Raw genomic sequence first — 12,555 nt, forward strand, 5'->3', positions numbered from 1 at the left:
TTTGAAAAAAAAAATTTGTTTGAATTTTTTTATTTCCAGATTTTATACTTCGCTTTTTTAACTCGTCATATTTTTATAAGTCATGAGATCAATTGAGGTCAGAGAAAAAGAAAACGTTTACTATATTTTCCAAGAACAAAAAGGGCATACTGTTTTAAATTTAACCCTTTCTTTCCCAGGGTATTAATAATAGCAGAGATTTACCGGTTGCACTGAATAGAATCGATTAAATTAGTAATCAATTAAATTAAGTAATCTGAAATTGTTCGATTTAATTTCGTGTAATTAAGTGACTTTATTACTTCTGGGGGTAAAATAGGTTAAGATGAAGGAGGTTTTTAAATGTATACAATTAGAAATAATTCTAACATTAAAATATTAATACAATAGAATCTCAATATAACAAACTCCCTATATTACGAAAATCTTTATTTACAGCGAACAACTTCCGAATATTGCGTTCCTTGATCCGAATAAATAATTATTTGATTTTGTTAATTTCATCATCGAGTTTGGTGACCCTTTATTTTTGTCTTATAAGAAAAAATTTATCAGGCCATTCACTTGTTTTTTTTTCATACACATGTACATACATACGTACTCGTATGTATACGTTTGCGTTGGTGTAATGCATGTTTTTGTAAATAAAATATGAGTACATTCCGTTGATTGAATTTTAAAATTTTCAACTTGCATAAATTTTTCAATATTGAATTTATTTATTTTTTATTAAATTTTTTTCTTCTTCTTTTTTACTGGATTTTTGAATAAATGTTAATTTTTTCTTGGATTGCTTTAAAAAAAATTATAAAAAATTCAAAAAATTTAGAATTGGAAAAAGTGAACATATAAGAAAGAATTAATTTATTTTTTTTGTATATAATTGGAATTCAGAATGTTAGACAGAGATGTAAGATGATCGTTGTATAATAAGTGTTACACAATAAAATCACTTGATATAAAATTCATTTATACAATTTTCTTGTTTTTTATGTACATAAATCAATAAATACAGCAAATTCGTAGTTACATTAAAGAGGCACTCACATATGAACGATCAGTTATGGGAATATAAAATTATTTGTATTGACTATCCTGCTATAGAACCAACTCATAGAATTCATTGTTAACATCCCAATCAACTAAAAAAGCCAAGTGCAACCAAATGATTGAAAATCGGCCAAATTTATATTTCAATTATTTCTTAAAAATCAAAAATCTTTTTGAATTATATGAACAATTCAGATGTCGGAACCACACTATGACATTTATTAGTTCATATAAATATGAGTCTACTGTGTATACAGTTTTTTGATCTGTAATTTAAATGAGAGGAATAACAAATTTGTAATAAATCAATAATTTTTTGATTTTTACTTAAACTTATGCGGCGTCCTTTTTTCGTTCGGATATTTTATGATTAAATGATAAATATGGAAAATTTTGCATGCATGGATACATATATCAGGTAGATTTCAAGTGTTTGACAAATTTTCAGAGTAATTGTAACACATGGCTTAATGTCATATAAAGGCTATAGTACAATTATAGTGTGTATATATGTATATATTTTAAATTTAATAGTTTGTTTGTAATTTGATCGTATTCTATTAATTTTGTGAATTTTGTGTAAAATCAAAGAAAATTAAATATAGTTTTGTAAGATTATGGATTTAATAACAATAATTGAAATGAAAATTAATAAGGAGTTCGTAAAAAAATAATTGAGTGTAAAAGCAACTATAATACTATCTTCCTTTATACTTTAACTGGTAAAAAGGTTTAATTCTTCCATTCAACAGCCAGGGGTAGAAGTCAGAATAGAATAAGTCTTAATCAAAATAACTTTCAAATATGCTTTTATATGCTTAGTACACGCAGTACGATCTTTTACTTTAACTAAATTAATTGACAATAAAACTCAATTTTTATACTATTATGGTGTACATGTATTAAGTCTTTTCAAATATTCTTTTCAAATATGATTATTTAACTAGGTGCCCCTAAATTTATGCAGAATTATATGTCAATGAGAAAATTACTTACATAGATTATTTTAATCTAAAATATTGTCTTAAAAGAAGATGCACCATTTAACAATCCGGTTTTGAATTTAATTAATTTCATTTAAAAAATTTTATTAGAAAAACTTTCACAACTAAAATAATTTAAAACGTGAATATGTAGGGTTTACCGCCATAACATAATATCCTTAATAATATATTTGCTTGTACGAGTTTGTAATACTACAGCTTTAGTAGTTTCAATTATATATTGAACTATAGCTTTTGTAATTACGTGGCAGCTGTATGAGCTACTATCTCGATTTAATCGAATTCAAATAGAATTCTGGAATTTTCTAATGTAATAAATCATTTATAAAAATTTCGTTAACTTAAGTCTTGAGAATTATTAAAATTTGATGCTGATCAAAAACATACATACTTATTATGTCTACATCTCAGACTATTTCGTGACCTATTTCATAGCATTACAAATTGAGTGGCAAATTTATAATATCCTTTGGAGATTGTTTAAAAGTTCTTAAATGCCAACTTTTCATATAAATTGTACCTATCTACTGATGGACTTAAATCATAAAATTCCTTACAAATTCCTTAAATTAAAATATTTTACAATTAAATTAAAAAAAAATTTTTATACTTTTTAATAATAAATTTTAATTAAGCAAATTAATTTATTTTGGTAAATACACCGTGGATTGAGTAAACTACGTAAACTACGTGAACGTTTGTATAAATGTATGTAGATGTAGGAACACTATATATATAGATTCAAATTCAAATATGTATTGTTGTGTAATAATTAAAGAAAATATAACGGTACTTTCTTAAACTCTTAAAAAATTTTTTTCTTTTAATTAAGTAAAATCTTGCTTCTGATCTAAAACAAGAACAAAAAAAAATTTATTTAAGGAATTTCAATCTAAATAGTTTTAATCTTCTATAAAATATAAGTAGCTGAAATTTTTCAATTACCTCTGAAATTTCACCAATTCGTTTATAATGTTTATTTAGGAAATAATTTTGTCTGATGATTTGATTTTATAATAAAGCTCATAAGCTGACGATATGCACAAGAAGTGATTTCTGCAGGCAATGCAATATAATTACAAAATTAAAGATATTCCGGTGTACTAAATCGCGCAGAACTTCAAAAATTTTTTAGTCCTATTCCAGCTGATGTACCTTTTTCTGTAAATCATTGCATAATAAATATCTTTAAGATGGCAGATTTAAGCAATTATATTTTGTTCTTTGAACACTTAATACCATTTAAATTAAATAACGGGTTCAAACAAAAAAAAAAAAACCAGGAAATAAATAATTTTTTTTTTTATAGTTAAGAAAGAAAAATTACTGAAAAAAAAAATAGGTAACTAAAGTAATATTGTTATTAGATAAATATATAAGTGTGTGTATGTATATATTTTTGAAAAACTATGTAAGAAAAAGTAAAAATTTACAAAAATCAAATAAAAAAGTTCCAAATAAACCTTGAAATAATTGAATGAATCAAAATATATGTATGTATATTTCTATATTTGTATATGTATAAAGGAGAACAGGTGAATAACAACTTGCTGGTTTGCTATACTGCTACCATTCATTTTATTTTTTCTTTTCTCTTTTTCTTATATTTTCCACTTTACAATTTCTATACGTACAGGTATAGTACAATACGTGCAGATTCTTATTAATGAAAAATTTATTTTGGGCAGATGTTAGCATATTATGAGATTAATATTACCCAATTTAAAAATAAATATAAGAAGAAGACAAGAATTTGATTAATATTATTATATTTTAGGTGATTTTTAGAAAAGCTGTTATATAAGGTCACTTTGATTTTTAGGTTTAAATTTAGGTTAAATCTTCTAAATTCAAGCTTTATTCGGCAGTTTCAATTAAGAAATAAGAATAAATTATAGAAAATTTCATTTTTAATGCTTCTATTTTTGAATATATTTCGTTCCAAATCTTAAGGATCATTAACGGATTCAGTATACTTAAAAATTTAAATCATATACCAGAATAGTTTCAATCCCGAACTTGTAGCTTTCTCTCCCTATACCTACGGTACATTAATGCTTCTATAATTGTGTTTAACTGATTCGCTTTCCAAAAATGAAAATTTTTATATTATCTGGGAACCAGAATGAATAAGTTTGTTGTATACTAAATATACAAAAATTTTAGTTTAAAAACTGGGTCTTGAAGATCTAACAGCTATTTTTATGATTATTAATAGTTAATATGGTCGATGACCGATTAATATAGATCGAAATTAAATTTAAGAGAAAAATTAAGTTTTTGTTTTTCTAATGATCTCGTTGATTTTGTATGCTTGCAGCCTAGCTATAATACACTAGCTTTTATATTTTAATTAATAGACAGCCAATGCAGTTTTAAGTGTTTAACTTTTAACAGATCCTACAACATAGGATCTGTTAATCTGTACTGTTCTGACTTGGAAGCTGTTACTCCAATTTCAATTAAGCTTATTAAGTAATATCAAACGAAGATTCTTGGTTCCTGGTCACAACGGGGTACCGTAAAATGAAACAGCAGAATATCTTGCAAGGGCTGGAGTCTGCTAGGCTTCTGACCCAGTGGATGGATCGGAGTGGCTGCCGCTGAAAAAAAATTTATTGGCAGTATAGATAAGAAAGCAAAAAAGAGGGGGGATATTTTGCAAACGGGGTATAACATACATGCTGTATGGGGCTTACACGTGGCCTTGTAAGGTTGACAAGAGGATGAAGGCGTTTTTGGGATATAGTATGACTGATCCTGGTCACTACGAGGCTTGGAGTAACTACGACAGGCGTCTGTTAGGAATGTCAGAATGTTTCGCAGGTGTTGGAAATGGAACATGTTCTTTGTTCCTGTTCGTCTCCGATATGGAAGAAAACACGCATTTTAGAGGCTTTCTTTGGTGACGGATGACCTGAAGAATCTATCTGGGGACAGTTTGGCGTGGCTTTTAAGATTCGTTGAGGCGTATAGACTTTAAAGCTTAAAAAACAATTATTTGTGAAGATTTTTCATTGTTTTTCAATTAAAATTTTTATCACTTAAAATTGTCGGTCAAACTGATTCTAATATTTATTACTTCTGAATTTTCTTTTTTATTTTAATTTTTATTATTTATACGTATCCGACATTTAGGAAATATTATTTAATTTCTGTTTTTGTTTTTACTTAAAGAGTTTTTGTTAAATCGTAGTATTATAAGAGAATTTTACAAATATATCGTGACTTAACTGGTACAATCAGATTCGTTGTTCATAATGTTTCATACTCGTATATGAACGTGTGTATGTACGTGTATATATAGATTTTATTACATTATTTTAGTGAATTTTGTTATGACTAAATCTACTCTTACTTGTTTAAGAGAATATATACCATAGAATATATGAGTATATGTGTATATGTAAGATAATGTTATTTAAATATCCTTGTTAATGTTTTACAACATTTAACAACGATTTTCATTTTTTTTCTAAATTTTTTGTTAGCCTTATTTTTTAATTTAATTTTTCTGTTTTATTTTTATATATAAAAAAAAAATGCTCTTGTTTAATTTTATTTCATATAGATATGAAAGCGTACGTATAGAATGACCATTTGAACAAATGAAAGCAAAATATTAAATTACAATTTTTTCCTTATTTGGAAGAAAAAACTATATTAATGATTTAGTTGATTAATGAATTTTAAATTATACAATGTGTACTTGTACTACTCTATATCGTATAAAGATTAAAAGTACATAAAATTATTGTAAATTTAGGTGATTAGTGTAATTGGAAATTTTATTTTTTTGGAGGCGATATAATTTACAAAATACTTTTGTTCTGTATATTTAGTATAGTAAGTGGTATTAAAACTAATAAAATTATTTGTAATTAAATAACAAGGTAACTATAAATGTGAATCGGAAAAATGTTAAGAAATTGAAAATTAAGAAGCAAAATGCTGTTTATATTATAAATGAGATAGATATTGAAATTGGAAATACTTACCATATAGGAAAATTTGAAAATTTATTATAAAAATATTGGACGTAATCAAATAGTTTCTTACATTTATTTTTAAAAAAAATTTTTAAGAATCGATTTAAGGGTAGGTTAGGTTAGGTTGTCGCGGTCCGCCGAACGGTACATATAGGCCAACTGGGCCCGTTGTGATACCGCTGGATCTCTCCGTTTCCGCTCCTCATCTGAACCAACCTGAGTTCCTCATAAATCGGTTCAAATTCCTAATGTTTACATTCGTCAAGTCCGTAGCATGCCCGAAAAAGTAAAACCCAAGGAATCTCTGTCTGGACTTCGCCAACACCTGACATGAGCATAGAAGGTGGGTCACCGTTTCTTTCTCCCCTTCGTCACAGGGCCATTCTCGTTGCATATTCGCTAATCAGACAATGACCCGTCAAAACCCCTACCACAGCACTGATATCGTCCCTTTTGAGAAAGATCAGATCCCTTGTGAGACATAAATTCAGTTTTGGTCACAAATTCCTTGTCGCGTTACTTGTTGTTCTATTAGCCCATCTAAGGTTAGTGCGCTCCACTGGCGTGTTCCGCAGCAGCAGCACGTGGGTCCTTAGAGTCATGCCCAAGTTCTTGTTTTCAGATGGAACTCCCTGAGTAGTTCCACGCCTCACAAGCTCATCTGCCTTGCAGTTCTCCGAAAACCCACTGTGTCCGGTAACCTAGACAATTAGACATTTAAGGGTAATTAATTATGTAATGGTGCTGATGATGAATACTTACTTTTTTCACACTTATTTTTAATATTAATCATATATTTGAATTTTTGATGTTAAAATTTTCTAAATAGTTTTTATAAAATTCTTTATTGTCAACATTTTTAAAAATAATACTCTATTGTCAATTTTCTTAAATATAAAACTCAACGCAAAAATTCAGAAATTAGCACTTTTTTAGTTTGAATATTAAATAGCACGTTCTGGCAATACTTTTTCGTCAAATATTTACAATAAGCATCCAAAAATTTTTGAATGCATAATTCACTTTTTTTTGTTTTTCGGAATGCGTTCGGAATTTTATACGCGTAACATTTTAAATTTTTTTTTAAGATAACAACGCGGATCGTGGTACAACATAGTTTTCGTTTTTTTCCAAATATGAAATTTTCATCACAATTTTTTTTTACTTAATAACATTCATTCTAAAAGAAGTAGAAGCTTCAAGTAAACAATTAATACAAAGGGCTTGAAGTTTGAGTATTACTTTTTTCTATACATTCCATGTTCTTTTGGAATGGCAAGCCTTCTAGAAAAATTTAATTGTTTCCGTTTTTTGTATTTGTTTTCTTTTGTTTATGAATCACTATAATTTCTATATCTGAGATTCTATATCACTACAGCAGCTTACATGGTTTGAGATTATAAAGTATTAAAGTAAAGTATTGATGCTAAACAGGTCTAAATAATCAGATTTTCATGGTTGATTTATGCAAATTTATATGGTACACAATTATGTTTTCTATGTTATCTTTGACGCGACAATTTTCAATTACTAACCACCTAACCACATATTCTATACTTATTGTACTTAATAATCTCATATACTATAATATTATATATATTAAACTGTGTTCAGTTAAAATAAAATATTATTTTATATTTTATTTTTTGATATTTATCAATATTTCTCTTAATTAACTGAAATACTTTTGAAAGCCAGTCAAATCATTGTAATTACAGAAAAAAAAAATTGTGTAAAATTCAAATTATATAATATTTATAGGAAAATATTTTATTTACGGACAATATTGTGTTGAATAGGCATAGTGTTTAAATATGTCGCCTAAAAAAATAAAATAAAATTAAAAAATTGAAAATTGTCAGCTTATGTGATATTAGTCTCTGTCTGGTAATTTCATTTGTATATAATGAATTTTGATTTACATGCGTTAGTATAATTTTTTCGAAGGTTGCGTGAATTTATCAATTTATATATTCTAAAACATAAAATTAAGCTTATATACATATAGACTGGGATTATTACAACAAACATATGAAATACTCATGTTAAAGTCTGTTTATCTAATAGGCATTTAATAGTTCCATATTGTTATGAAAAAAATTTTCAAGGTAAATAAATTAAGCTTGCAAATTAAAATGATGTCGCGTTCACAACACTTATGAAACTAGAAACATGAAACTAATAAGAAAAAAATAAATGAATAAATTGTACTTATTTTGATTTAGAACGGTCGGAATAGCTTTTTTAAATAAATTGTAAGAGATTAAGTATTTAATTGATTAATAAAAACATTTTTATTGCTAATTTTGTTTGATAGACAAATTATATGACGAGTTTTGTGCTTGAACATTTTCTATTCACTGATGCTTAATTTCATGCAAGTTCAATTCTTGTTCATTGAAACCGTTGTGGTAATAACAATTGGTATTGTGAAAAATTGATTATTTGATTATTTAAAGGGATGCTCGCATAAAATTCAGAACTAATGATTTAAAATTTAAGAAAGTTTCCCAGAAAAAAATAGCTTTTCATAGTAAATAGACAGTTGACATTTGACATTCGACAGTTAATCGGTGACAGTTGACAGGTAACAGTTGACAATTGAAAGTTGGAAGATAACAGTTGACATTTGACAGGTGACAGAAGACAGGTGTCAGCAGATAGGTATCAGGTGACAGTTGAAAATTGGCAGTTGACAGGTGGTTTAAGTGTCAATACACAGTTTTTTTTCGGACCAGGCTAGACAAGAAAAAAATGAATTTTTTCTTTTTAGGCTGCCAGAGAAATGTACTTTTTTATAAAAATTTTTTTTATTCCATATTAGTTAACAATAAAGTTAAAAATCTCAATTTATCGAATTTTAAAGTTATGTGATCCCGAAACTTTCGAAATATTAGATGATCTTTATTGTAAATATTTATTAAAAAAGCTCTTGTTCTGAGATTCTCAAATCATATATAATCATACACCACAGGAACAGAGTTATTTATCTGACACAGGAACGAACACAGGACAGGACTTAAAATTTTCAAAAGTTCACAACTTAGTCGAGATTGGCTTCGAGTCCATATAAATCGAAACCTATTGGGCTGTGTACATTTTCTGCATACAAAAGTAGATATGAAACACCCTGTAGAATAAACATTGAAGGGACTAGAGAAATAATATCACAAATCGAGTGTTTTTCTGTTATGAAAGTTTTGCTGCGCATTTGTTAAATAACAAGTTTCACCCTTAAATCTTTTGATCTTCAATTAAAAATCCATCGCAAATAATCTGTTGATATTGTGAAAAATTATTAAAACTAATATTGCCAGAACTTCAAAATGATACTCAATATTTTTTTTAACAATTAGCCTTAAGTCTCAATGTTTGAATTAAAGGATAATATTGACTTACTGATAAAATGAGAAAGTAGTTACCTACTTTTTTGTTTTGTAGCTTTACTCTTTGTTTTTATTAATAAACTGCAATTTCAATTTTCATCTTCAATTTGTAAAAACTTGTAAATTTTTTTGTTACAGTATTGAAATTGTTTTGGGAATTAACTACATACAATTCAACAATAACTTTCTAGTATTTGAAATTAGAGTAATTTGAATTTTAAAAATTTTGTGCCTTTGTTTCAAACTTGAGCTTGAAAATTGGGTTGTTTGGAAAATTGTTCAATATACATTCTTTATCCTTTGGACCTAAATGCAGAAGATTTTCTATAGTTTACAACGGATAAGTTCAGTATTATTTAAATTGCCCGGAATTATTAAAAATCAAAAAGAATCATTTATAAAGCTCAATCCAAATCAAAAAATTCTTATTTAACATCTAATTCCCTACCAAATGAATTACATTTTATACAACTTAATTGATTAATTGAAAATTTTTTTTTTCATACTTACTATTCCGAAGACATAAGTCATGTATGAGAAAAATTTCGAATAAAAAAAAAAATTAAGAAATTCAATTCCATTAATTCCCATAAAAATTTAGTCATGATTCAAAATAATTCAAATTCTTAAAAAAAAAAAAAATTAATTACATCCAAGTTACATCAAATAAAAATCCAATATTGTCACAATATTCGTGTAGACTCTACAGACATAAAATAACTATCTATTCTACTTAGTCTATTGTAATGCAATATTAACTAATTATTACTAATTATTTCATTTTATAAATGATGTATGAAATTGATGGCGGTAAAAACCACACACAACAAAAAAAATTCTTTTCTTTAATAATTTCTAAAATTGGAAATTAAAAAAATTCCCATCACAAATTTTTGATAATCTTAAAAATTAATTTCATTTAATAGTTGCATTTTTTTTTCCAATAACTTCCATTGGATTACTATACTAAATAATTGACTAAACAATATTTTAAAATTGAAGAATTAAAACTGCAAAAATTAAAGCACCTAAGGGTATCACGTTATATGCGAATCAACTTTATTAAAATTATTAATTTTTTAAAAAGAAAAACGCAAGCAATACGAGTACTCGTAACATCACAGCAAGAATACCGAGAAAATTCTTCAAGTTTTATATATGGAATGAGTTAAATGAATGAAGCAATAGCTGCAACATTTTCCAAAGATGGTTCTGAATAAAAATTGCAAAAAAATTCTCTAAATTTTTTTTTAAAATCAAATTATATTCGTTTTATAAATTTTATTTGTAGATTGATTTTGAAATTATGTTGTGTAAATATATTTCAAATGTTAAAGCAATCAACAATTCTATATTATGAGTAAATCTGTTATACCGTGTTAATTTTGTGGGTAAATTTAAGTTTGTGTATAATTGAAAATTTCAAAGTATTTTTATTCACAGTATGTGATAATGATTTTAAATTAATTGTGAATTTTGGTATTAAATGCAATCATCATTAAATTAATTATTATTCATGTAGTAATGATGATAACTTCAATTTATTAAAAATCTCTGTGAGATTGGAGTAGATTTGAAAATTTATGGGTTAAAAAAAATGTAATTTTGTTTTAATGTTAAATTTATAATTTTTAAAATTAAAATCGATTTTGACGTGTTTGTCAAATTAATCAAAATAGTTTAACACTTTAGTAGCCGAAGAAATGAATTTGTCAAAATAAACTGTTTTGAAATTAAAGCTTTTGAAGGATTTATTATAAATACAAGAATTTAGGAATCTGGAATTCGAGATTCCAATCGTCTAATCTTGCAAGACTCTCTGAATGCCGCTAATTATAATAGCTTTAAAATTGCTTAAGGTGAGGTACCAAATAGTGCTCAATATTGCTTATTTTCATAAACTTCCTTAAAAGGTTTTCCTTATTTACCAAAAAAAAATAAAATCTCAAGTCAGCTATGTAATGGGCTTAAGGCTGAATGTCAGGGAACTGAAGGCAGAAAAGTTTTTTACAAACTTCTTCATATATATTAGCGAAAGTGACTATTAAAGTGAGATGCAGTTTACACATTCGTATAAAAGCTTAGTCACCTTAAAGTGGCAACGCATGGAAAATGATAAAATTTTAATTAATTTTTTTTCGAAAAATGAAAAATTTCAAAATTTTGATAAGAGATTTTTTCTTCAATTCCCTTAAGAGAATTATTTGGAGTACAGAGCGATTAAAATAATTCCGAAAAAGTTCCGATCAAGAAAATAAGAGTTCTTTTGGAGTAATTGCATTATTAGCACACAAAAACGTGAGGTATAACGCATTTTTTGCACCACAAAATTCAAATGGTTTGCATCTTTGCTAAATAACTTAATTCGTATTGAAATGTCAAGAATATTTAAATAGGTTTTCGAAATTATTAATGAACAGTTAATTCCGAATTTTTTTGAATACTCGTAAAGCGCTTTTAATACTTTAATAATAATTTTTTTTTTTAAATTATTTTAGAAAATAGTTGTGCTTAAATTTTTGTTGTTAATATTACACATTTTCTTAAGAATTTTCTAGTGACACGCAGCAATAATATTTAATGTGATTTTTAATCGACTTTCGTTTTCAAATTTAAATACATAAATCCGATTATATAAATCATTGATCATATTCAAATTAATTAACATAAATTGACATAAAATGAGATGTAAGAACATTTTATGTATTCATGCATAAAATTATTTTCTTAATAATCAAGAGAATAAAAATCAAAAATATTCTTTTTTTTCTAAATGGAATGTGAATTAAAAGGAAGTACAAATCTATTTAATATTCTATAATTTTTAATATCATAAATCACATTAATAAATTATTAATTATTTTTATTAGAATTTTAATAAAATTAAATGAATTTGTTAGATTGTGGGTTAATAAATCAAATTTGAACTTACCATGCAATAATTACTTAAAAATCACGCCCGTATTTCATTGTCTATATAATAAAATTTTAGTAAGTACGAGTATGTAGAAATTTGTGTTTTTCTTATCTAATTAGATTATTTAATATAAATGTATATAATTAATTATAATTAATTAAAAAATTTATTAATGCTTAAACGTTTTTCCTATGAATTTTATTTCGAAG

Source organism: Condylostylus longicornis, unplaced genomic scaffold (genome assembly GCF_029603195.1).
Source record: "Condylostylus longicornis isolate FDR11 unplaced genomic scaffold, ASM2960319v2 ptg000148l, whole genome shotgun sequence".
Taxonomy (NCBI): Eukaryota; Metazoa; Arthropoda; class Insecta; order Diptera; family Dolichopodidae; genus Condylostylus; species Condylostylus longicornis.